Consider the following 26,625-nt stretch of genomic DNA (forward strand, 5'->3'; position numbering starts at 1 on the left):
ATGGTGAAAAATCCCAAAGTGTTTAACAGAGGGATACTCAGAAACAAAAATTGTCAGCCGAACCAAAGGACAAACAACTTAGTTAACCAGGTGGGTTCTGAGGTGTCTCTTGGTGAACAAAGTGGTAGAGAAGTTCCTGGAAGGAATTCCAGATCATGGAGCCGAAGGAGGAATAGACAAGAGATCAGAGTTAGATTGACAGAAAGTTCAGGATAGGGTGGGTGGGTGGGATGGGCATAATGGTTGTAAGTGATGGTTCCAGAGATAGGAAGAGGTTCTGTCATGAAGAAAAGTAGGTGGGAATTGTGAACCAATATACCCAGCTTGGAGATGGATGAGGGAGGATAATGCAGAATAGGACATGAACCACTGTGCCCTGGATGTTGTGAAATTTATGCAGGAGGGAGGATTTAAGTTGGCAAAAGCATTGAAGAGTGTTTCAGTAGCAACCACAATGAAGCAGAAACAATGGTGGTGATGTTACAGCAGTGGAATTATGCAGTCTTTGCAATGGAGAGGATATGGGCTTGGAATTGAAGTGGAATATTTGCTGCATTTGTAACCGTGAATGTTGAGGGTTCTTGTGTAGGTCTTCTTTGATTGGTGTTTGAATGTAGCTCAGTTGGGTATTTCTGAATGAGCTGTACATTTATGATGATATGGAGATCATAGATCACAGAATCCCTACAGTGCAGAAGGAGGCCATTTGGCCCATCAGGTTTGCACCAACTCTCCAACAAAGTATCCCCCTCAGGCCCTCTCCGTCTACCCCCATGTACTTACCCTGCTAATTTCTCTAATCTACCCATCTTGGGATGCTAAGGGACAATTTAGCACGACCAATCCATCTAACCTGCACACCTTTGGAATCTGGGAGGAAACCCATGCGGACACAGGGAGAATGTGCAAAGTAGCCTTGTGTTAATTGGTGTATTGAATATGGCGGTATGGTTACGCGACTGAACTTGTTGGCAGGTCTGGACGTTTGGGCATTGTGATTTTGTTTCGATCTGCTATTGGATGTCATGTGTTGTATTGGGGGATCTCTGTAACTATGTTTAGACTGTTCATTGCTACTTGTCGTTTTTAGTTTGCATTCTTGCGAAATTAAAATAGTGACGCTTGTCACTGTAATGCTGCGATGATATCTTGCCTTTCTTAAAACATTAGAGAAAAAAACTTCTGTCAAGAATTATCCAGACAATTCAATACTGAACAAGCTAATGATGTTTAAAAGTTCTGTCTCACCAGGGCTATAATGATGGCTCGGTAATTAAACACTCTACATGGTTGAGTGAGTTGCCATGCAGAGCAAGAATGAATTAGCTTTGATTGCTGCTGTCTGATGAGTTAGTTAATCTCAGTTGGTGCAACACGTTTGGCCTCAGTCTACCTGGCAAATGAAGAGCAAGCAATCAGCCCTGTTTCATGTATTTGATTTTCTTCAGATGACCTCTTGCTGGGATATATTAGAGACGTGTCGAACAAGCACCTTGTGACCATCCTTGGAGAAGAGGATAGTGGGGTCCTGTTGGAGACACAGTGCCTCCAATGTCACATTTTGACAATGATGCTTGGATGCCCACCATGACAGAACCCACACTTCAGATACGTGAACTAGGCTGGCCCACACCACCCACAGCTGGCACAGTGGTTAACACTGCTGCCTCACAGCACCAGGGACCTGGGTTCAATTCCAGCCTCGGGTGACTGCCTGTGTGGAGTTTGCACATTCTTCCCCGTGTCTGCGTGGGTTTCCTTCGGTTTTTTTCCCACACTCTAAAGATGTGTGGGTTAGGCGGATTGGCCATGCTAAATCGGGCCTTAGTGTCCCAAGATGTGTAGTTTAAGGGGATTAGCCATGGTAAATGTGTGGGTTACAGGGATCGAGTAGGGAAAGGACCTGGGATAGATGGTCTGACAGAGAATGGGCTGAGTGGCTTCCTTCTACACGCGAGAGATTTTATGGATCCTATTCTAAGCTGTTAGTGGTGGTTGGGAAATAGCACTCTAACCTTGGAGTCAGAAGGTTGTGGATTCAAATCCGACCCCTGAGACGAAGGCAGGATTCTGTGACCTCGCCTGAAGCTGGGATTCTCCAGTCCCGCTGCTGTGACTGGAGATTTAGCTGACTGTCAAATTCTCCATACTTGCTGACAGCGGTGACAGGGCATGTCAGACTGGAAAATTCTAGCCTGAGTTTAAAATCTAGGCTGGCACTTTGCTGCTGTCTTGATGAATGTGGCACTACTTTAAAGAGGAGTGGGGCAGTTTCCCCAGTGTCTTGGTCAATATTTATCCCTCAAATACTATCACTACAAACAGATTATCTGATCATTATCATTGGTGTGGCATGTTGGCACAATGGGTAGCACGGCTGCTCACAGCACCAGGGACCTGGGTTCAATTCCGGCCTCGGGTCACTGTCTGTGTGGAGTTTGTACATTCTCCCTGTGTCTGCATGGGTTTCCTCTGGGTGTTCCGGTTTCCTCCCACACTCCAAAGATGTGCGGGTTAGTTTGATTGGCCATGCTAGATTGCCCCTCAGTATTAGGGGATCTAGCAGGGTAAATTGGGGTTAGGGCCTGGATGAGATTGTTGTCGGTGCAGGCTTGATGGGCTGAATGGCCTCCTTCTGCACTGTAGGGATTCTATGATTATCACATTGTTTGTGGGAGCTTGCTGTGCACAAATTAGCCATCCTGTTTCCTACGCAACAACAGTGATGGGACTTCAGAAGTACTTTATTGGCTGTACGTGTTTTGGGATATTCTGAAAAGCGCTGAACAGATGCAAGCCTTCCTTCTTTCTTTCCTCCTTCCCTTCCCCCCATTATTGACCATCGGCTAACCTAGCCTTGATCTCTAAGGGAATTGAGAGCAGAAGGTCTGTCATTGGGTTGCTCCTCACTGGCATCTGTATAACCCTGCATGTCAGTGGTTGGCTGGACACACAGCTGGAGCTTACCATTGCGTTGTGTGGTTGAATTGATTAAGCTCGAGAGTTCCCCCTGAGCACTTTTGTGAGGGTATAATTTTGGTTCTGCCAGCCATTCCTGCAGCCTCTTGGGCGTGGCTAAATGGGATGTATTGGAGGTATTCAAGATCCTGAAGGATTATGGGCAGGGTAAATAGTGAGACACTGTTCCCTCTCAAGACAGCATCAAGAACACGAGGGCACAGAGTCAGGATAACGGGTAAAAAGAGTTGAAGTCTTGTGAGGAAAAGTGTTTTCACCCAGAGAGTAGCCGGAGTCTGGAATGAATTTCCTGAGAGAGTGGTGGAGGCAGGTTCGATCAAAAGGGAATTGGATTGCTATCGGAAAATAAAGTGTGTGTAAACTTACAGGGAAATGGCAGGGGAATGGGACTAGGCAGAATGCTCTTTGGGAGAGCCAGCACAGATTCGATGGGCTGAATGGCTTCCTGCACTGTAAAGATTCTGTATCTCTGTTGGGAGAGAGAACGTCCAGTCTGTTCAGAGTAAACAAAAATTCCACAGTTGCGGATTTTGCGGTTTCCTGAAGTTGGTGTCTCTTATACGATGTACGCGGTGGTGACATGCTGCCTTCCTATAGTTTTGCATCTATTGTCTTGCTGGTGGCAGCGTTTGTTGCCCATCCCTAATTGCCTTTGGCTGTTTCCTGTTGCCAGGTGGCACAGTGGTTAGCACAGCTGCCTCACAGCGTCAGGGACCCAGATTCAGTTCCAGCCTCGGGCAACTGTGTGGAGTTTGCACGTTCTTCTGAGTCTATGTGGTGCTCCGATTTCCTCCCACAGTCCAAAGATGTACAGGTTAGGTTGATAGCCGTACTAAATTGCCTCTTAATGTCAGATGGACTAACACGATAAAATGTAAGGTTATGGGGATAGGGCCTGAGGGTGGGATTGTTGTCAGTGAGGCTTGATGGGCCAAATAGCCTCCTTCTGCACTGTAGGGATTCTATGTTTCAGAGGGGCAATTAAAAGTCAACTTGTCACACAGAGACCAGACCAGCCCAGCTGAGGTAGATTTACAGAGTTTCTCCCCTAAAGGGCAATGGGTTTTTACAACAATGAGAGAGAGTTTCACAGTCACCATTACTGAGACTGGATTTATATTCCAGCTTTATTATATTCATATTCCACCAGCTGTCATGGTGGGATTTGAACCCGTGTCACTGGAGCATTAGCCTGGGCCTCTAGATTACTAGTGGATGATAACACCACTAAGCCATCATCTCCCCATATCTGTTACCGTGGTGGTGTTAATGTCTCGAACTCTGTTTTGGATTGTATCTGTTAGGATATTGAGAATCGTATCCATTATTATGCTGGGGATTGCGACTGTGCTGGGGTTGGTTTTTCTTGCTGCTCTGGTATCTTGATTTAGTCTTGGTTAATCTGCTTGTGATTTTCTTATTATTCCTCATTTTCTGTAGTCATATTTGAAAGAACAATAAAAAGTGTTGCACCTCAGTGTGGTAGGTAAATGTCCTGACTATCATGTGATAAGAAGCGTTACTGTGATAAGTACCCGTATGGAACATTAGGGGATTGGAGTGCATGTCAGTGAAGAAATAAAACAGGAACTGCAATAAAATGCCTTGATTGTCCAAGCGATTTGGAGAAATTCTGGTAAATAAGACCATTTTCTTCCACAATTTCATTATCCCAAAGCCCATTGTAAGAATCAGCAATTTATTGGACCGTAGAATTCCTGGAGTGTGGAAGCAGACTATTCGGGCCACCTGGTCAACATTGCTGCCTCAGAGCACCAGGGCCTGGGTTCAGTTCCCGGCTTGGGTAACGGCCTGTGTGGAGTCTGTACTTCCTCCCTGTGTCTGCATGGGTTTCCTCCAATAGTCCAAAGATGTGTGGATTAGGGGGATCAGCCATGGGAAACGTGTGGGAAAGAGGGCTGAAGTAAGAGTCTGCATCGACCCCCTTCCCTACCCTGCCGTATCCCTATATCCCCGTGCATTTACCCTGCTAATCCACCTAACCTACAAATTTTAGGTCACTGAGGGACAATTTAACATGGCCAATCCACCTAACCTGAAAGATTTTGGACTGTGGGAGGAAACCAGTGCACCCGGGAGAAACTCACACAGACATGGAGAGAACATGCAGACAGGGCACAGACAGTGACCTGAGGCTGGAATTGAACTCATGGAGCAGAAATTGCCTGTCCCGCTTGCCACGGGAATCATAGCGGGCTTGTGGGGGGTGGGGGGGGTGGTGGGTGGTGGGCGTGGAGGGGGGGAGGTGCTGCGGGCAGAGGCAGACCACGCAAAAGCCTGTTGACCCCAAACAGGATTTTCTGGTCTTGGGGTGAGTGCGGCCAGGAAATCCTGCCCGTAATCTCCCGGGAGCCCACTGTAAAGCTTTTTGTTGGAGAAAACTGTAGTGATTTGGCTTACCTTGGTTTTATAATGTACAAATATATTTGTTACGTGTGTGTGTGTGTGTGTGTGTCTGATTGTGTGTGATTGTGTGTGAGAGTGATTTTGTATGTGTGTGTGTGTGTGTGAGTTGTGAGTGTATGTGTGTGTGTGTGTGAGTATATATGTGTGTGTGTGTTGGTGTGTGAGAGTATACATGTGTGTGTGTGTGTGTGAGTATACATGTGTGTGTGTGTGTGTGTGTGTTGTGTGCACGTGAGATTCCTTAATTTTTGTTTTGCGTTCTCTAGAACTCTGATGACAAGATTTTTTTTATTTCTTCACACTGTTGGAAGCACCAGGATAGGGATCTATGCAATCACCCCCGTTGGCCTATCTGTCTTGCTGACTGTCCATCAATACCAGTTTGTCACCTCAATAAAGTACAAATCACTGAATTTCTGCCAAACTTTCCAGGACGTGGAAGTGGTTATTTAATGAGCTCTGAGACCCAATATAAAGTGTTCATAAATCTCACAGTTCTGTAGCCGTGTGACAGAATCCTCTGATTACACTCTGCAATGGTGGAAAAAAAATGTTTAAAATTCAATATAGTAAAACTAGTATCTGCAGTAATGTTATGGAAACATTTCTAATTTCACTGTTTAAAATATCCTTCCTCAGTGCGACACTTGGCTGTGATGTTTCCTCCTAATCCCTATAGGTGGCGTTCTGATAGGATTTCCCACATTGATCGCTGGATGGAGATGGTTCCCTGGGACACCGCCTCATCCTCGTGGCTCTATCTAATCTCTGTCCACAAAATCAATCTGGGAAAAAAAACACTTGTGTTGCTAGTCTTTTCTTCAGTTCAGTAACTGAAAATTTCCCACGTGGGAACGGAGGGAAACAAAGATGAGCAACTCATTGGGAGATCACTAGTGACACGAGAAGACTTCATTTATTATCCCTTTTCACCAAGAGATGTCATTCACAGAATAGAGTCATAAAATCCCTACAGTGCAGGCAAGGCCGTTCAGCCCATCGAATCTGCACCAACTCTATAGGCCCTCTTCCCCACACATTTCCCATGGTTAATCCCCCTCACCCACACATCTTGGGACACTAAGGGGCAATTTAGCATAGCCAATCCACCTAACCTGCACATCTTGGGACATAGAGGCAATTTAGCATGGCAGATCCTCCTAACCTGCACATTTTTGAACTGTGGGAGGAAACCAGAGCATCCACGGGGAGAACATGCAGATTCCACATAAACGGCCACCCAAGCCAGGTATTGAACCTGGATCCCTGATGTTGTAAGACAGCAGTGCTGACCATTGTGCCATCGTGCTGCCCTCATTAGCAATGTTAATTTTATTCACTGAATGAATGGACTGCCTCGAAAGGTGCTGTTATTCCGTGGATGTTGATTTTCGAGTTGCCACTCAGGTGTGGAACTAGCATTGCACCTCGGTCACACGTTAAAGGGAATACCTGACTTTGATTTGATTTGATTTGATTTATTATTGTCGCATGTATTAATATACAGTGAAAAGTATTGTTTCTTCAGTGCTATACAGACAAAGCATACTGTTCATAGAGAAGGAAAGGAAAGAGTGCAGAATGTAGTGTTATAGTGTCAGCTAGAGTGTAGAGAAAGATCAACTTAGCACAAGGCAGGCCCATTCGCCTGCACCCTCGATGCAGATTTCCTTCCTTTGTAAAGGAAATCTGCTGTCCTTACCTGATCTGGCCTACATCAATGTGGTTGACTCTCAACTGCCCTTGGACAACTAGGGGTGGGCACTAAATGTTGCTCAGCCAGCGATGCCCATGTCCCACGAATGAATAAAAAAAGAACCGACCTGAAGATGGTTAATTTAGATAATGACTTTAAATGCAAAACGAGATGATTTACCTGTCTCTGTTACCTGCACAATTTTATAATAAATGGCATCTGACATCACCCAGGGTTAGTTGGCAAATATTAATATTTTATTATAAGTGACAGAACCACGATTATGACAGCTGGTGTAAACGTGATTTAGTAAGAATCATTGGTAAAACAATGATAAATCTTGACAAAATAGCTCGATCACAAATCATCACAATATGAATTTGGGTCTGAGGGCAATCATTAATATGTTAACCATTATTTGGATCAGAAGTTCTGAAGGTTGAGTGAGTCTGCATTTTTTTTATTGTGTTGTAAGAATGTGAGTTCACTTTTAAGCAACAGAGTGAGTTCTCCTGACGCTTAAGGACAAGCGAGGTAGACCAGTAGTAGAATTGTGGCGCAAGTGACTAAGGGTGGCATTGAAGTCAATTGAAGAAAGGGGTGAGGAAAAAGTGATTGAAGGGTATGAGAAGAAGATGGATAGATGGGTTGCAGTGGTTAGCACTGCTGCCTCACAGCTCCAGGGACCCAGGTTCGAATCTCAGCTTGGGTGACTGTCTGTGTGGAGTCCGCGCGTTCTCCCTGTGTCTGCGTAGGTTTCCTTTGGGTGCTCCAGTTTCCTCCCACGTTTAGCCATGCTAAATTCTCCCTCTGTGTAGCCAAACAGGCGCCGGAGTGTGATGACTAGGGGATTTTCACAGTAACTTCATTGCAGTGTTAATGTAAGCCTACTTGTGACACTAATAAATAATCTTTAAACAACTGTGAGAAAGAGATGGACTCAGGGCCTCTCACAGACTTTTACATGTTAAGAAAAAATATTTCTAAAATACTGGTTACCCCAAAATGACATAAAACAGTGTAAAATGGGAAGGAATTGTTCAGGTGTGATGGGATTCAATAAAATATGAATTAATAGAATGCTACAAGAGACTTCTATATAAACAAATGGGTCATAATCTGTGAATTTAGATAATATTGGAATAAAACAAACAACTTGAATTTTTGAAGCACTTTTCATAATCACTGGCTGTCTCACAACATTTTTCAGTCAATGAGGCATTTTTGAAATGTAGTCACTATTGTTCTGTAGGAAAGATGACAGTCAATGTGTGCACAGCAAGATCTCACAAACAGCAACCTGATAATGACCAGGTGATTTTTTTTTAGTGATATTGATTGAGAGACAATTTTTGCCCAGGACACTGTGGGGGTAACCAACCCCTTCTGCCTGCTCTTCTTCACATTAGTGCCATCAGATCCTTTACTCCCATCCAACAGACCCTTTGTTTAGCATGTCATCTGAAAGGTGGCACCTCCAACAATGTAGCACACTCTCAGCACTGCATTGTGCGTCAGCCTGGACTTCTGTGTTTTAGCTCTGGTGTGGAACCCGAACCCTGAACCTTGTGACTCAGAGGTGAGTGTGTTCCCAATGAACCACAGTAGACACACCTATTGGACGTTTACAATATGGGTTATCTTCTTCGATTCTCCACCCAAAGACAGAACGTTGGTGAATTTTAACTGAACCCCAACAAAGGGCGGGATTCTTCCGGCATTCATGCTAGTGGGATTCCCTGGTCCGGCTGCAGTGAATGGATATCTGGCTGAGTGCCACATTGTTCATCCTCACTGGCAGTGGTGGCAGGATGTGAACGGCTGGAGAATTCCAGCCAGTGTGTTGTGATTTTGTTTTTACTGTTGGTAGGCCAAAGAGGTAGGAGCCTAGTCTGCCAGAACGGCAACCCCAATCCATTTCACCAACTGAGCTAACCACCCCTCCCCCACCAATATGGCTGTGTATTATGGGAGGTGTATGAGCTTATTCTGTGTAATGGGGATGAACATGTGCTTAATGGGGATGGTGTCCTGGGATGTCATGGCTCTTGTATTTGGGTTTACTGTTCATTTTGTAGAAACATTCTCCAAACTATTTATTTTGGGGGGAAAATGAAAACATGAAAGTCACAGCCATCACTGCCTTCTTAAATGAGAAAGAACACAGGAACCAGGATTGGCCATTTAGCCCCTTGAGTCTGTTCCACCACTCCGTGAGATGAGACCTCAAATGTCGCCCATCTCTCTGTTATTTTCTGTGTCCCACAAGGGGATAGCTCCTTGTATACTCTATCCTAATTTGATAATTCATGGAGATGATGTAACTCTATGATCTTGTACTGAAAGTGATATCACCCCAGAGACACACTCAGGGTGAAATCATTGTAATGTTGGGTAAACCCCAAGTAGACAGAAACTGCCCAGGTAATTGGCCCAGCGAACTATGCTTTCATCAAATGAAGCTTTTCCTTTTTGGCCAAGAATAAACAGACAGAGTTCCATTCTGAAAAAAAAACTACTAAAGTAAAGTCTATTTATTACTCACAGTACGTCAACACTGCAATGAAGTTACTGTGAAAATCCCCTCTCTGGCCTACATCTAACCCCAGACCGGCAGTGCGGTTGTCTCTTATCTGCCCTGTGAAATGGCCAAGCAAGCCATTCAATTCAAGGGCAGTTAGAGATGGGGAATGAATGCTGGCCTTACCAATGACACCAGGAAAGAATTTTTAAATGTCCAAATGGAGAAGGAAGCTTTTGTCACACTCTACTTCATTTATGGGAACAACATTCAGCCGTAAGGCCACTTTTCCACATAACGTCTTTCCACATAATGTAATAGCGTCTTTCCACATCTCAGGTGCAGCCATTGAGCCACTTGAGACCCCTACAAATGATGGGAAATGTATTGGATCCAGCTGCAACGAGGCAGGGGTGTACCAAACTGAAATGTTTAAGTTGACAAGACAAGACATTTGGCAATTTCAATTTGCAGTTGTGTGAGGAGGTGATAGAGGGTGAAATTACGCAGAGAATCACACAATGAATTTCAACTAGTGGTACACGACGCTACTGTTTACATGTGGGGCTGGAAGACATTTGATGGAAATGCATTTGCAAAACTTGTTCTTGCAGAACTATTGTCCACTTCGATACTTTGTTTTTTTTGAAAATGCAAAGTTAGTAATAATTTTCTTCAAATAAATCTTTACCTTGACAGGTTCCTGGTGTCAGCGTTTACAATTACTTCCTCTGCAAATGAAATATTGAGTGCGTGCCTTTTGCTATTTCTCTTGGTCCAGTGACATTACATCATGATCCAGGACTTGTTGGAACAATTTGTGGCACAGTGGTTAGCGCTGCTTCCTCACAACGCCAGAGATCCGGGTTCAATTCCGGTCTCAGGCATGTTCTCCGCGTGCCTGCATGGGTTTTTTCCAGGTGCTCCAGTTTCCTCCCACGGTCCAAAGATGTGCCGGTTAGGAGGATTGTCCCAAGATGTGTAGGTTAGCAGGGTAAATATGTGGAGTGCGGGGATAGGGCCTGGGAAAGGTGCCACGTTGGAGAGGTGGTGCAGACTGAGTAGGCTGAATGGCATCCTTCTGCACTGTAGGGATTCTTTGAATTAATTATTGCCCAGTAAGTAAGTACAAAGTTAAAGGGAAGTTGATGGATTAACCTAGTTGGTTACCTTGAGCCCTCAGGGTGAGTTCCAGCTTGAAATTCTATCTGAGACTGATGTGAACAGTAGAAAGCTCCTAGCCAGTGGTAAGAAGGACCTAGTAAGTTGGTGCTAACAGACAAATAGCAGGTGATCTCTCAAGAGCAGGTTGCATCATCTTACCAGCCAGCTCTTTCATGGAGACGTTCAGTTCTTTATTGTTGGTAACTAAGTTTATTTATTATTGTCACGGGTAAGCTTACATTAACACTGCAATGAAGTTACTGTCCCCTATTCGCCTGCAATGAATCCCCTAGTTGCCACACTGCGGCACCTGTTCATGTACACTGAGGGAGAATTTAACATGGTCAGTGCACCTAACCAGCACGGCTTTCAGACTGTGGGAGGAAACCGGAGCATCCGGAGGAAACCCATGCAGACACAGGGAGAACGTGAAGACTGCGCACAGGCAGTGACCCAAAGCTGGAATCGAGTCTGGTGCTGTGAGACAGCAGTGCTAACCACTGTGCCACCGTGTCTGTTCTTTATAGATCATAGAAATCATAGAACGCCTACAGTGCAGAAGGAGGCCATTCAGCCCATTGAATCACTCCCAACCACAACTCCACCAAACCCTATTCCCATTACCCCTCATATTAACCCTGCTAAACCCCCGATACTAAGGTTAATTTAGCATGGCCGATCAACCTAACCCGCACATCTCTGGACTGTGGGAGGAAACTGGAGCACAGGGAGGAAACCCATGCAGACATGGGGAGAACGTGCAGACTCCACACAGACAGTGACCCAAGCTGGGAATCGAACCTGGATCCCTGGCGCTGTGAGACAGCAGCGCTAACCACTGTGCTACCATGCCGCCCCAAACAAAGGGAAGAGGACAAACATAATATAAGAATGTTTCGAAGGAGAAGTTAGCAAAACCTTTTGTGTTATTCTCATGCCAGTATCATAACAGCGTAAAAAGTCTGACAACACCAGGTTTTAGTCCAACCGATTTATTTGATAATATACTCACAAGCTTTCGGGGCTAGCCCCTTCGTCTGGTGAATGGAGAGTTCTGGCCTCAGACAGTGCATACACACTTCAACCAGACTTGTCGGACTACACACTTCAACCAGATATACGCTCTGTCTGAGGCCAGAACTCTCCATTCACCTGACGAAGGGGCTAACCCCGAAAGCTTGTGGGTCTATTATCAAATAAATTGGTTGGACTAAAACCTGGTGTTGTCAGACTTTTTACTGTGTTTACGCCAGTCCAACACCAGCATACCCACATCATGTATCATAATAGGCCAGAGCTACTGAATTATTAAAGTTTGGGAACTTGTGAAGGGGAATCTGCATCTTGCCAACTAGTTTACTGTAACTCACCTTTGAAGATCTGTGCTGAGTGTTAACACATTATTAGAAGGTGGGCTGCAGGCATATTGATCCTAACAAGTCAGCAGGTTGGCTGTTTCAGGCAGAAAGATGGGACAAGTATTGGAATCAGATTCTTATGCACCAGGGAGCTCAGAGTTGTAACACTGTCCTCACTGTAAGTCCTTGCAAAATTGGCTCCTCATTCACTCTCCTCATCTTTCTCGATTTAAAATCTTGCCAGTGCTTTGCCATGTTATCTCTCCCACCATCCACAAACATTCACTCCCTTTACCACTGATACACAGTGGCAGCCATGTGTATCATCTACAAGATGCACTGCAGGCACTCACCAAGGCTCCTTAGGCAGCACCTTTCAGACCCATGACCACTACCATCTAGAAGGACAAGGGTAGCAGATGCCTGGGAACACCACCACTTCGAGGTCCTCCTCCAAACCACTCACCATTCTGACCTGGAAACATGTCGCTGTTGCTTTAGTGTCGCTGGGTCAAAATCCTGTAACGCCCTGTCTAACAGCATTGTGGGTGTATCTACACCACATGGACTGCAGCAGTTAATGAAGGCAGTTCACCAACCCCCTTCTTGAGGGTAATAAATGGCCTACTCAGTGAATGCTGGATGTCTTGAATGAATTTTGGAAATCCTCTAGGCTTATAGGCCATGACAGACACATCCCAATTCCAGGATTCCCGACCCCACTCCTGAATTACCTGATTTTTGAAGTGCCTTTAAAGGGTGCCGGATTGTTCCTGTCAAAAGCTCATATCTGGCTGTCCAGGTGTGGCCAGCTCCATTGCAGAGAGAGGCAAATCCTACGGCTCCTCAATTTTCTTGGATCTGTCTGGGTATTTAAAGGGCCATGGTCCATAGCCCTTTTGAAGAATCATACGCCATGCTATGTATGAGGTGTCCTTTCAAACTGTAATTCTTATGCCCTCATGCCAAGGTGTGCCCTCCATGCGCCCCCATGGCCCCTTATGTCTCCTAATGCCAAGCTCTTCCATTCCACCCACTCCCATGGCCTCTCATATCCCATGTATCAAGCTATGGCACTGTCATACCCATCAATCTATTATACACTGTAAAGATCCAATGACCCTATAGTGACATTTGGATATGCAAAGCAAAACTTTGAAAAAGTAATTAATTCATAACTTTTCACAATGTTAAGAAAGTCATTTTACTAGAAGGCAATAGAAATGTCAATCATCCAGATACTTTGAAGGAGCAGTAACAAAAGCCACATCTCTTGAAACCTCTTAATCTTGTGTAAATCTTGGGCCTTGAGTAAACCTTGTGTAACCTTGGGTGGTACAGTGGTTAGCACTGCTGCTTCACAGCGCCAGGGATTCGGGTTTAATTCCGGTCTCAGGTGACTGTCTGTGTGGAGTTTGCACATTCTCCCCATGTCTGCGTGGGTTACCTTCGGGTGCTCTGGTTTCCTCCCACAGTCCGAAGATGTGTGGGTTAGGTTGATTTGGCCATACTAAATTGCCCTTACTGTCAGGGAGACTAACAGTATAAATATGTGGGGTTGCGGGGATGGGTCCTGGGTAGGATTATTGTCGGTGAAGCCTTGATGGGCTGAATGGCCTCCCCCTAAGGATTCTACAAAGATTGTGAAATTGACAGCAGAGATCAGACAGCATGAACTGTCAATCAAGTGATGTTTCTCTGGGGTGCGGCTATTTGAATATCAGTAATAGTTGTCTGGTCAAGCATACAAAATGATCACACATTGGACTTAGCAGCCATTTCAGAGCCCATTGAACTGGAATAGAAGCAAGTCATCCTCGATCACAAGAACTGCCAAAGAAAAAGAAGATAACTGCAAGTTATTTTAATTATCATGAGAGATAATTAGCTTGTTGCTGGACAGTTTCTTTGGGAAGGACACTGTTTAATGTAGCATTGAGCTTTAGTGTGCATTGGCACATTACCTGGAAGACACTGAATCAGCTGAAGTCAGCTGGAGAAATAGTTGGGGATGCCATTTGGATTGAGAAGGGGCAAATATAGTGATTGCTGCTGGCAAGGAGGCATGTACAGTACCAGGTTAGGATGGGGTTGAACTCAGCTGCCATGTCTTATCCTATTAAATAGTTTTGCAGACTCACTGAAAGAGATGCAAGGCCATTCACTGAGTCAAATAGAACAGGAGCACCATGAAATATTGGGATATGACACAATACCCCATCTGCACTGGTGCTATTAGAATCATACAATCATAGAAACCCTACAGTGCAGAAGGAGGCCCATCAGGTCTGCACCGACAACAATCCCACCCCAGACCCTATCCACACAACTCCACATATTTACCCCGCTAATCCCTCCAACCTACACATCCTGGGATACTAAGGGGCAATTTAGCATGATGACTCAACTTTACCTATATATCTTTGGATTATGGGAAGAAACGAAACACGTGGAGGAAACCCTTGCAGTCACGGGGAGAATGTGCAAACTCCACACAGACAGTGACCCAAGCAGGGAAATCGAACCCAGGCCCCTGGAGCTGTGAGGCAGCAGTGCAAACCACTGTGCCAGTGTGCCACCCGTAAGTACCAAGAGTCTACTGCTGAAAGGCAGAAATGTCCACCACAAGGTAGGCTCTTCTTAATATCGAAAACAGAGCCCTTAGGCAGAAATTTCCATCCCTTCCCAATGGCGGGATATTCCAGTCCCACTGGAGTTGACCCCTACTGCGGGTACACCAGTGGCTGAGGGTGTGCCAGGTAGGTTGCCATTGAGTTTGGCAGGAGTGGAAGATCTCATCAGTGGCCAGTTGTGAGCCACCTCTGCTGTGAGAAAACCCACTGCGTCGGGGCTGGAAGATTCTGACCGCTAATGCAGGACAGGACTGAGCAAGTAAGCACAGTGGACTTTCTGCCGAGCTTTAACTGGTGATCCAACCAAAGAGAAGCCTAAAGGTATATTTTAATTCAGTTTAGTGGGACCATGGGGAGCAAGAATACTCCTCTGCATTTCACAGAAACAATGGGGTAAATTTTCCTGTCCACCAGGGGAATTGTAGTGGGCAAGGGGTGGACTATGGAAAGGTCCGTTGACCTCAGGCAGGGTTTCAGGGCGACTGCAGCTGGAAAATCCTGCCCAATGGGTGGAATTTTGTCAGGCTTATTGGGGGTGATACTAGAAGTTTTAAATGCTGCATTTTGCTCCCAAAGGCATTCCAGCCTCCCTGTGATTTTACAGGAAACGGGAACAATGTGGCAATTGCTACCTGCTCCAGCAGGAGGGGGCAACCAATGGACCAATTAGCGGGTCACTCAGGGGCAAGATAGCTGATGCAGCCACATCTTCCTGGAGCCCAACTGGAGGGGAGGGGGCTCCTGATGGGTGGTCTTGGGTTCATCGATGCCTCAATTTCCCCCATCATAAATCAGGTGGGATGAAAAGGCCAAAGCCATGGTTACAAGGAGCCTCCCTCCTCAATAATAACCTGTCAGCCATGGCTATTAAATGGGAGACTCCTTATTTTTAAACTATGTCCCCAAGATTTATTCTCTCCCCAAGGGAAAACATCCTTTCAGTATCCACTCCGTCACGTCTCCTCAGGACCTTAGATGTTGGGTGTCCTCCGGGTGCTCCAGTTTTCTCTCACAGTCCGCAGATGTGCTCGGCCATTGTCCCTGAGTATCCCAAAATGGATGGATTAGCTATGGGAATGGGTGCGGGGATAGGGCAGGGGAGAGGGCCTGGGTTAAGATGTTCTGTTGGAGAGTCAGTGTAGATTTGATGGACCCAATGGCCATTTGTGCACTGTAGGGATTCTATGATGCTGTGTGGAGGTGCAGGAAGGATCTAATGCCTGTGTTGGAAGTGAAGAGGCCAGAAGTAAAGTTTATTCATTAGTCACAAGTAAGGCTTACATTAACACTGCAATGAAGTTACTGTGAAATTCCCCTAGTTGCCACACTCCGGTGCCTGTTCGGGTCAATGCACCTAACCAGCACGTCTTCCAGACTGTGGGAAGAAATCGGAGCAAACCCATTGCAGACATGGGGAGAACGTGCAAACTCTGCACAGACAGTGGCCCAAGCCGGGAATCAGTCCCGGGAATTGAACCCAGGTCTCTGGCACTGTGAGGCAGCAGTGCTAACCCCTGTGCCGCTGTGCTGTCTGCCTAGCTGGGCCCCATATAAGGAGAACCCGTGGATCCCCAATCACATGGCTGGGTTCAATCTGCTCAGCTACAAGGTGAGGGGCCTCGGGGAGGCGGCTGCCCTTGGATTTTTGTCTGAGTCAGGCGTTGTGGGCCTTCAAGTGGAAGGCACTACCCTGAAACACACGGTGGAATTACCTTGCTTTGATGCCAACCTCAGTGAAGTTTGGAACTCCCTCCCCAGCCCTCCCCCCTTGCAACGCTGCAGGACGGATGCACGTTTTGGGGAAGGGTTAGTGCTTAAAAGGGCAAAATCAAAACCCTGTGTCAATAAAACAAACGCATTTTTAAAGGTCACTTTGTTGTTCGCGCTGCCTGAACTCAGTGAAGAATTTGAAGCATTTGTTTGAAACTTAATGCTGCTGAGGATCAGGTAGGGGTCTGTGGAGGGAGTGGGATAGATCAGCATCACCCTGGCTGTATTCAGACCACCCTGACTAGCACAAACAGATGAATAAGAGAGGCACAGAATTCCAGTTCTGTTTTCAAGGCTCCTCTGGGGAATTCCTGAATAATGGAGGGCAAAGGTCACCAAGACTAGGACAGAATAAATCCTCCCGTCAGCTTCAAGCAGCCATGTCAGCTTTGGTTTAAGAACCGCAGCGGAATGCTGGGCCATAGCCTGCCGTTCTTGTGTGGCTGTCGGGGGCACATCCATCCCCAGGGGAGACGCCCCATCAGCCTAAAACGACCTGGGTTGTTACCAGTAGCAATGTGGGCTCTTCAAGATGGTGACAGGCGACCCTCTCGAAGAGGCCCTGTCTCTTGAATTGTCTGGCAGTCTCCTTCCTCTGGCTGGAAGGTTCTTGCCTGTGGGTGGAAACACGAAGGCATTAAAGAGACTGCGAGGGTTTCACACTCTGTGCTGAGGTCTTTGGGAGAGTCCGCGTAGTCTGTTTGTTTACACCTGTGAATTTATGGGGAGCAAGCTGCAATTTCCTGTGAACTATATGGCTTTCAGAGCTGCACAGTACAGTGCTGTAGTCATGAAACTATTGAGTTTAGCGCAGGCTTTGCCCTAAGGAGACAGGAATTCACAGACTATTAATCTGACTTGGGTGTAAAGCCCCTTTGACTGACATTAGGGAATTCTTTGCATTCAACTTGGGTGTGAATTGCCACTAATGATTTTTAACCACCTTCAGCTTATTTCCAAAGTGTCCATCATATATCTCATTTATGTCGGACAGAAGCTATTTTGCTCCACTGGACGACAATATTTTGGAATCTGCCTCATCCACGTTGCCCGGGCTTCCTTCTTCGACACAGGTAGAGACCACGGGTGGGATTTTCTGGGTGTGCTCGCCCCAAAACCAGAAAATCCCACCCCTGATCAATGGACCTTTCCATGGTCGGCCACCCACCCGCAGCGATTGCCATGGCGGGCGGAACGGCAAGATTCTCTCTCCCCCATTGTGCCACCATCCAAGACAGGGGGCCTCAGAAGGCAAAAAAACACCGTGCTGCAGTGTAGCGCTCTCTGCCTGCCAGCTGTAGCGAATGACGTGACTCCTGTGCATTACCGGCACACAGTTTTGTGGTCTAGCTTCACCACTGGGCATCACTGTCAGATTCTCAGCCATGCCCCATGCCACAGATTGACGGCAGTGCCCGCTTCCTGAGCTCACTGGACACTGCTCAGTTTCAAAACATCAAAAAGTGTGTGTGGGTGGGGTGTGTGGAGGAGTGTGTGAGTGGGTGTGTGGGAGGTTGTGGGGTGTCGGTGGATGGTGGGGAGGGGGTTGCGGAGACAGAGAGACTATTTCCCCTTTTGGGGAAGAGCAATAACGAGAGATCATCAACACAAAATAGTCACCAAGAAATCCCATAGGGAATTCAGAAAAAAGGGTGGGGAGAATGTGGAACTCCCTACCCCAGGGAGTGGTTAAAGCAATCTGGGGATAGTTGATGAAGGAGGAGGGAATAGATGGTAGATTTTGATGAGAAAAGATAGGGTGGCACAGTGGTTAGCACCGCTGCCTCGAAGAGCCAGGGACCTGGGTTCAATTCCCGGCTTGGGTCCCTGTCTGTGCAGAATCTGCATGTTCTCCCCGTGTCTGCGTGGGTTTCCTCTGGGTGCTCCGGTTTCCTCCCATAGTCTGAAAGACGTGCTGGTTAGCATTGACCGGAGTGTGGTGACTGGGGAATTTTCACAGTAACTTCATTGCAGTGTTAATGTAAGCCCACTTGTAATAAATAAACTTTGAAGGAGGACCGATTGGGCTGAGCGGCTGGTTTCTGTGCCATCTACCTGGTGTAAAAGGGCAGTGCCCAATCTTGGCATTGGTCGTGAAGAGTGTGTGATTTCTTTGTACCAGCTCTGCTGAGTAAACCACATGGACAGGCACAGCTTGGAGCTTCCTCTGAAATCCACTTTTTAAAAGAATTTCAAATAGGGAACTTTCTGAAATTGCTGTTGGATAATCCTTCCCTTTCATTCCTTCCCTGTTTCTCATTAACAGACTGAATGTTCTGCTGCATCTGGGAGCCCTCGGAGGCCCCTCTTTATCGCACTTTTTTACAAAAAATCATGGGAGCTAAAAGGGTTTGGGGCGGGACTGAAAGCGGGTGACCTCGCTCACAGCAGCAACAGAGCAGCAGGTCATGGCCTCTCCTCCCAGATATTCTCTCAGAGCCTGGGGGGAAGGGACATTGACTTCTGCTTAACCAAAAAGGCCAGAACCCTGTAACCATAGGGGTGACCTGGCCTTCAGGGCTCCTCATTGTCACTCTGCGGCAGCTGATAAACAAGTCTCAAACAAAATGAAGTTAAATGAAAGCATTTTAATGCAGAGCCCAGTCATTTGTGTGTGTGTGTGTGTGTGTGTGTGCATTCGCGTGTGTGTGTGCATTTGTGTGTACATGTGTGTGTGTGCGTGTGTGTGTTGAAATGCTTTCCCTCCCTTGATATGACAAATACTTGAAGATGTAATGCACACTAGTTCTGGGGGGGAGGGGGGAGTGAAGGAACTATTTTTGAATTAAGGGCAAGGTTTAACTTGGAGACCATTGAATGCTCCTGTGAATTTCAGGATACAAAAGCATAAACTGAAAACAATTGTGTTCAATGTTGCCTTGTGTGTTTGCGAGCTCCTGAAGGCAGTTTTAATTTGTGAATCAGTGAGAGGAACACATCTTCATTTTTTTCTGCTTTGATCTTGTGAAATTCTATCCTGCAAGTGTTCTGTTTCCCTGTTCTTAATTGGTAGCCAGTGTGGCGATGTTATTTCCTACCTTGGGACCCCCATGTTCCCCTCCCCTTCCCCGAGCTTGCTTTCTCCATTCTCCAGGGAATGGTCATCGTTACTCTCTCAGCCAGTTCCCTTTCAGGAGTGCAGGGCAGTTTGTGTCAAGGCGACTGCCCTTCCTGCACATCACCCATCTGGAAGCACGAGATATTCCAGCTCGTTGAATTGATGCGATTTCACCATCTGCTTCCTCCCCCACCACCCCACCCACCGCCCCAGCTTGACATCAGAGCCTATACCCGGTTCCTGCCTGGTACAGGAACCTTCAGCAGTCTGGCCTGATTGGTTATATAAATCTCAGTCTGGTATGGGAAATGGTACCAGTTGGGTTCAGCATGTTTGCCTCTACCTGTCCCAGCCTGATGGATCAGGTTCAGGTCTGGCACCACGTGCACTCATGAACAGTGGGGCTGTCTTTATAAATCCCACCCCAGTAAGGTCTGTACTAACTTAGTTAATGTGACAGCTTCTACTAGCTCCAGTTCTGCTCTGCTGTGGCAATCTGTCCCAGCTTGGCATTGCAGTCTGCAGCAGAAATACTTTAATGGCCCAACATATTATTAGTGAGGGCTCCTTTTTAAATGACCATTTCCAGTGTCTGTCTCAGTGTCCCTTTAATCGCTATGTTGACCTGCTTTGTTAGCCACTTCTAATCAGTCCCACAGTGGCACATTGACTCCCTACAGTACAGGAAGAGGCCATTCAGCCCATTGAGCTTGCACCACCCACAATCCTACCCAGACCTTATCCCCTGTAATCCTACATATTTGAATAAACTAGGCTTGTACTCGCTAGAGTTTAGAAGAATGAGGGGAGATCTCATTGAGACGTATAAGATGATGAATGGGATGGATAGGATAGAGGTGGAGAGACTCTTCCCGCTCAAAAAAGACAGTAGGACCAGGGGGCACAGCCTCAAGATAAAGGGGAGGCGGTTTAGAACGGAGTTGAGGAAGAACTTCTTCACTCAAAGGGTGGTGAATCTCTGGAATTCTCTGCCCGTTGAAGTGGTGGAGGCTGCCTCGCTAAATATTTTTAAGACGCGGGTTGATGGGTTTTTGATAAGAGAGGGGATTAAGGGTTATGGGGAGAGGGCGGGAAAGTGGAACTGAGCCACAACAGATCAGCCATGATCTTATTGAATGGCGGGGCAGGCTCGAAGGGCTAGATGGCCTACTCCTGCTCCTATTTCTTATGTTCTTATGTTCTTATCCTGCTAATCCCCATGATACTAAGCGGCAATTCAGCATGGCCAATCCAGCTATCCCGCACATCTTTGGAGTGCGGGAGGGAACCAGAGCAACCGGAGGAAACCCATGCAGACACGGGGAGAATGTGCAAACTCCACACAGACAGGGTCCCAAGCCGGGAATTGAACCCGGGTCCCTGGAGCTGTGAGGCAGCAGTGCCTACCACTCTGCCACCGTGCTGCACCAAACTCCTGGTGTGGAGTTCCGTCCATGTGCTCCCACTCAGGGACCTGCCATTGCTGAATGAAACAGAACTGGACACCCCCAGAAAAGGTGCCAGGTGTTAGTGGCGCTCAGGAGAACATCTGCCCACATTAAAGAACAGCTGCATCGTTGAAAGCAGAAGTGAGTGCCGGATCTTAAACCCCACTCGCTTTCTTTGTAATGTCTGACTGCTCATGAAAGGTTAGCAAACAAGAACCCCCACCGCCACCCCCTCCCCCGTTCCAAAGAGAAATCTCGTAGAAGGTGAGAATTTTTAACAAAGGAACAGCAAAAAAAAGCCCCCTGCAATTTATCAAAAGAAAAGACTTTTTTTCTTTCCCAGCTGTAGTCTCATCTGCTGATTTCTAAACATTTGACTCTGAATAGCAGGAGGACCCGTAAGGTCATGTCGGGAGGCCTGGAGTTGGAATGTTTTCGAGGATATTGTCTTTTGAGTTGCTTAGCTTCAGAGGTACTCAATCAGGTTGGGGGAGGGGGGGGCCGTCCAGGGCTTCATGTCAAGACTGTTGGCTCGTTGTGTCCATCAGCATCTGATCGTAGGACTGTTTACTTACTTCACATTTTCAGAAAAGAATGACAGAGTGTGTGCTATTTTATTCTTTCGTGGTACGCCAGCTTTGACAGCAACAGAATTTGTTGCTTTATTCCTAATTGCCCTTGAGAAGGTGACGTGAAGCTTGAACCGCTGCAGCCCACGTGGTGTAAATGCACCCACCGTGCTGCTGGGGAGGGGGTCCCAGGACCCGGTGACAGTGAGGGAACAGTGATAGGGTTCCAAGTCACAGAGTGGTGTGCAGCTTCGAGGGGAACTTGCTGGTAGTGGTGGTGTTCCCATGACAACCTCGTCCTAGATGGTGGAGGTTTGGAAGGGGCCGTCAGAAGAGACTTGACCAGTTGCTGCCGTGCATCTCGTAGATGGCACAATGATGTACACTACTGCCACTGTGCACCAGTGATGGAGGGCGTGAATCTTTAAGGTGGTGAATGTGATGCCAGTCAAGTGGGTTGCTGTGTCTCGAACGCTGTGATACTCATCCAGGTGAGAGGAAAGTATTCCATCGCAGTCCTGACTTGCACCTTGTAGATAGTGCACGGCCTTCGGGGAGGCAGGAAGTGTGTTACTCATCACAGAATTCCCAGCCTCTGACCTGCTTTTGTTGTGTTTGGTGGATTGCTGAGTGTGATCTCATATTCTTCCTTTTCATTATGCTCGGTTCGTGACCCCTCGTTCTGTAATCACGTTGAACAGCGACACTCATCAGAGACGTACATGAGGAAAAAGATTAGACCTAATTCTGCATGATATTTCAGTGGTTCAGTAGAATAGAATTTGATTGTGGCTTGCAAACAATTATTGATATCAAATACATTAATATTTAAAATACATATACATGTTATTATATCACCCTTTTCAAAGTTATATTACAGTTACAGTTCCCTTATAGACCTGTTATCATGTTCTCATTGTCCTGTCATTATGGTAAATACCCTATTAAATCCACAATATCATCCCAAAATGTTTGAATTGTGTTCTGTCACTTCCATTATATAGTATCAGATATAGACCCCTGTATACTGCTTTCATTATTTTCCATTATACTGCTCTCGAGGGTAGTACAGTGGCACAGTGGTTAGCACTGATGCCTCACAGCGCCAGAGATTTGGGTTCAATTTCCAGCTTGGACCACTGGCTGTGTGGAGTCTGCGCCTTCTCCCCGTGTCTGGGTGGATTTCCTCTGGGTGCTCCGGTTCCCTCCCATAGTCTGAAAGATGTGTTGGTTAGGTGGATTGGCCATGCTAAATTCTCCCTCAGTGTACCTGAACAGGTGCTAGAGTGTGGCGACTAGGGGATTTTCACAGTAACTTCATTGTGGTGTTAATGTAAGCCTACTTGCAACAGTAGTAAATAAATAAACTGTAAACCTGTTTACTAGGCTGATACCGGAGTTGAGGGGATTGAGCTATGAGGAGAGGCTGAATAAACTAGGCTTGTACTCGTTAGAGTTTAGAAGAATGAGGGGAGATCTCATTGAGACGTATAAGATGATGAATGGGATGGATAGGATAGAGGTGGAGAGACTCTTCCCGCTCAAAAAAGACAGTAGGACTAGGGGGCACAGCCTCAAGATAAAGGGGAGGCGGTTTAGAACGGAGTTGAGGAGGAACTTCTTCACTCAAAGGGTGGTGAATCTCTGGAATTCTCTGCCCGTTGAAGTGGTGGAGGCTGCCTCGCTAAATATTTTTAAGAAGTGGGTTGATGGGTTCTTGATAAGAGAGGGGATTAAGGGTTATGGGGAGAGGGCGGGAAAGTGGAACTGAGCCACAACAGATCAGCCATGATCTTATTGAATGGCGGGGCAGGCTCGAAGGGCTAGATGGCCTACTCCTGCTCCTATTTCTTATGTTCTTATGTTCTTATCCCAAAGGCAGAGAGTTGTTATTAATGGAACTGGCTTGGTTTGAAGGTCAGTTGTTTGCTAGTGGAGTCCCGCAGAGATCTCTGTTGGGACTATTGCTCCTTGCGATCTATATTAATGATGCGGACGTTGTGGGTGCTACTCACACATTTGTGGATGTAACAGCCCAGGAACAATTTATGAGAAAGTCGGATGATGTGTTTGGGTTCCATCAGCTTTTACTCTAAGCAGATAAGCTAAGACAAGCCTCACCCAGATGAGGAATCTGCTTCACAGATGAGGGACAAGCAGAAGATCCATATATCGCTGCATACAGGTATGTGAACTGCTAAGTGTATATACATATATAGAATATCTGCCATAAATTGTCCTCTTGAGCAGAACTTTGCAGCAGAGGTCAAGTTGTGCAGAGGGCAAAGTTCAACCTGATGGTTAGTTCTAAACAGGGCAATATTTCAGGCTTTTGCTTTTAAAACCATTGCTGTCAGCTGTGATAATAATCAAGTGTGTTAAAAAAAACACTGCATTCTTAATAAGAGAAAAATATCTTTGCACCTTCTGTTGGAGTGGTACTTTGTGCAATTAAGGGAATGCGAATTTTAGTTCCTCTGATAGTTTAACAGGTAACAATACCGTGTGGTGCAACGCTGAACAGTAAAGATTTGAAGGTCTCCTATCTCAATACCTGGTCTGTGCGGAGTTAACTGATCTCAGATTACTCACTTGTTTGATGCATGGATTTGGGCAGCAAAGTAGCACAGTGGTGAGCACAGCTCCAGGGACCCAGTTCAATTCCAGCTTCGGGTGACTGCGTGGAGTTTGCACATTCTCCCTGTGTCTGCGTGGGTTTCCTCCAGGGGCTCTGGTTTCCTCCCACAGTCCAACGATGTGCAGGTTAGGTGCATTGACCGTGCTAAGTCGCTCCCTAGTATCCCGGGAAGCATAGGTTGGAGGGATTAGTGGGGCAAATGTGCAGGGTTACGGGGGTAGTGCTTACGTGGGATTGATGTTGGTGCAGACTCGATGGGCCGAATGGCCTCCTTCTGCACTGTTGGATTCTAAGACCAGCACTTAAAGCAGGTGACTGGGAGGAATCAAACAGAGTGGCCGCTCCTGCTTGCTGTGTGTTGCTCACCTGTGTTGTGAACCCCGCTCTCCACTCACCTGAGGCAGGAGCAGTGCTCCAAAAACTCATATGCCAAATAATCCTGTTGGACTTTAACCTGGTGTTGTGAGACTTCTTACTGTGATCACCTGTAGAGTCTGTAAAGCGGACAGATTTCAGCTGTGATGTTCTCTGTGGCTCAAGAGCTCCTGGGGATAATTCTAACCTAACCTTTTGGGTGGGAAAAGCATGGGCTCAACCAGAATGTCCTATCTAATGTTGCTGACCACTGACTTCAGTGGAAAGTAAAATTGATTAACTGTAAAAGCCAGCGTCGCACCAAATCCTGTCAGCGTCCAGATGTGGGAGTGTGCTCCCACCTTCTAAAACAAAAAAAATACATTTACTATAAACGGTCATGAGCAATGAGTGACGTTCAGTGTTTTGTGGACTTTGTGACTGGCCTGATGGAGTGCAACTGGTCTTCCCTGACTCTGCACTTCTTTGTAACACCTCAGGCCAGATTTCCTCCTTAGCTTCACCTATTTTTGGACAGTTTTTATTGGGAATGTGTTTACGGTTACGCAGTCTTTCCAACAGGTATCCAAGAGCTGGCACGATTTCCCAAATTTGATGGTGGATGTTAAATATCCTTGGCGGATGTCATTTATGGTAATGAATGTCAGAATTACAGGGCTCCTGATTTCACCGGGCTTTTTGACAAGTCCATTTCTTTTAGTGCAGCACCTGGGAATGTGGAGGTCTTGTGGCGCAGTGGCTAGCATCCCTGCCTCTGAGCCAGGAGCAAGTCCTGCCCCAGGACCTGATGGCCAAGGAAGATGTATTCATGGGCCAGCTAAGCAGGTTAGTATCAGTCTGTAAAGTCCTTTAACAAGCCAGTGGCTGGCAGTAAGAGATGCCTGCTCGGCCATGTTTGGTGTGCTTTGGTGCCCTCAGACTTGAGGCCTCTGGTAACAGTTTATTGATCTGTTTCAGAGAACAAAGGATACTGGAGACAGGGGGATGCAGGAATGCTGTTGGAGCAGCAAATTTAGAGGGAGTTCTAGGATTTAGACCCCATGATGACGAAAGAATGGCAATGTCGTTTCCAGTTGGGATGGTGTGTATGACTTGGAGGGGAACTTGCTGGTGGTAGTGTTCCCATGATGACTTTGTCCTAGATGGTAGAGGGCATGAGTTTGGAAGGTGCTGTTGAAGGTGCCTTGGTGTGTTCCTGCAGTAGACATGTCAGCCAGACCAGGTAATGACCGCAGATTTCCTTCCCTAAAGGACATTAACAAACCAAATGGGTTTTTCCAACAATCGACAATGGTTTCATGGTCATCAGTAGATTTTTAATTCCGCATTTTTAACAAATTTAAATTCCACCATCTGCCATGTCAGGATTCAGGCCCGGGTCACCAGAACATTAGCCTGAGTTTCTGGATTAAGCCTAGCAATAATACCACTGGCCATCACCTCCCCTCCATCCACAGTCCATGTGTGTTCATTTAATTCTGGGCTTTTTGACAATCCAACACCATTACAAATACCTAGTCCCACCAGCATCTCTCCCCTCCCCAACCCCACCCCAAAGGAAAATCAATCAGTTCTCATTTATATAACCCATGTTTTTCTGTCAATGGATAAAACTGTTCCCTGGATATGTCCATTACCCTGTTGTGAAATTAAGTACAGGATCATAGAACCCCTGCAGTATAGAAAGGACATTCAGCCCATTGAATCTGCACTGACTCTCTGAAAGAGCATCTTACCCAGGTGCAACACCACCTATCCCCACCACATCCCTGTAACCCCGTGCATTTAAGTTTATGTTTATTTATTAGTGCCACAAGTAGGTTTACATTAACACTGCAATGAAGTTACATGCATCACACTCCAACTCCTGTGCGGGTACACTGAGGAAGAATTTAGCATGGCCGATGCACTTAACCAGCACGTCTTTTGGACTGTGGGAGGAAACCCCCACCGACATGGGAAGAACATGCAAACTCCACACAGTCACCC

General features: G+C 46.5%; 1 protein-coding gene across 1 annotated transcript in view; it reads left to right on the forward strand.

Moving 5' to 3' along the window:
* Positions 1-26,625, forward strand: part of igdcc3 (immunoglobulin superfamily, DCC subclass, member 3) — a 138,152-nt gene that overhangs the window by 21,714 nt on the left and 89,813 nt on the right. The window lies entirely within an intron of this gene.

This window comes from Carcharhinus amblyrhynchos, chromosome 28 (genome assembly GCF_965287045.1).
Source record: "Carcharhinus amblyrhynchos chromosome 28, sCarAmb.v2.hapA, whole genome shotgun sequence".
NCBI classification, from domain to species: domain Eukaryota; kingdom Metazoa; phylum Chordata; class Chondrichthyes; order Carcharhiniformes; family Carcharhinidae; genus Carcharhinus; species Carcharhinus amblyrhynchos.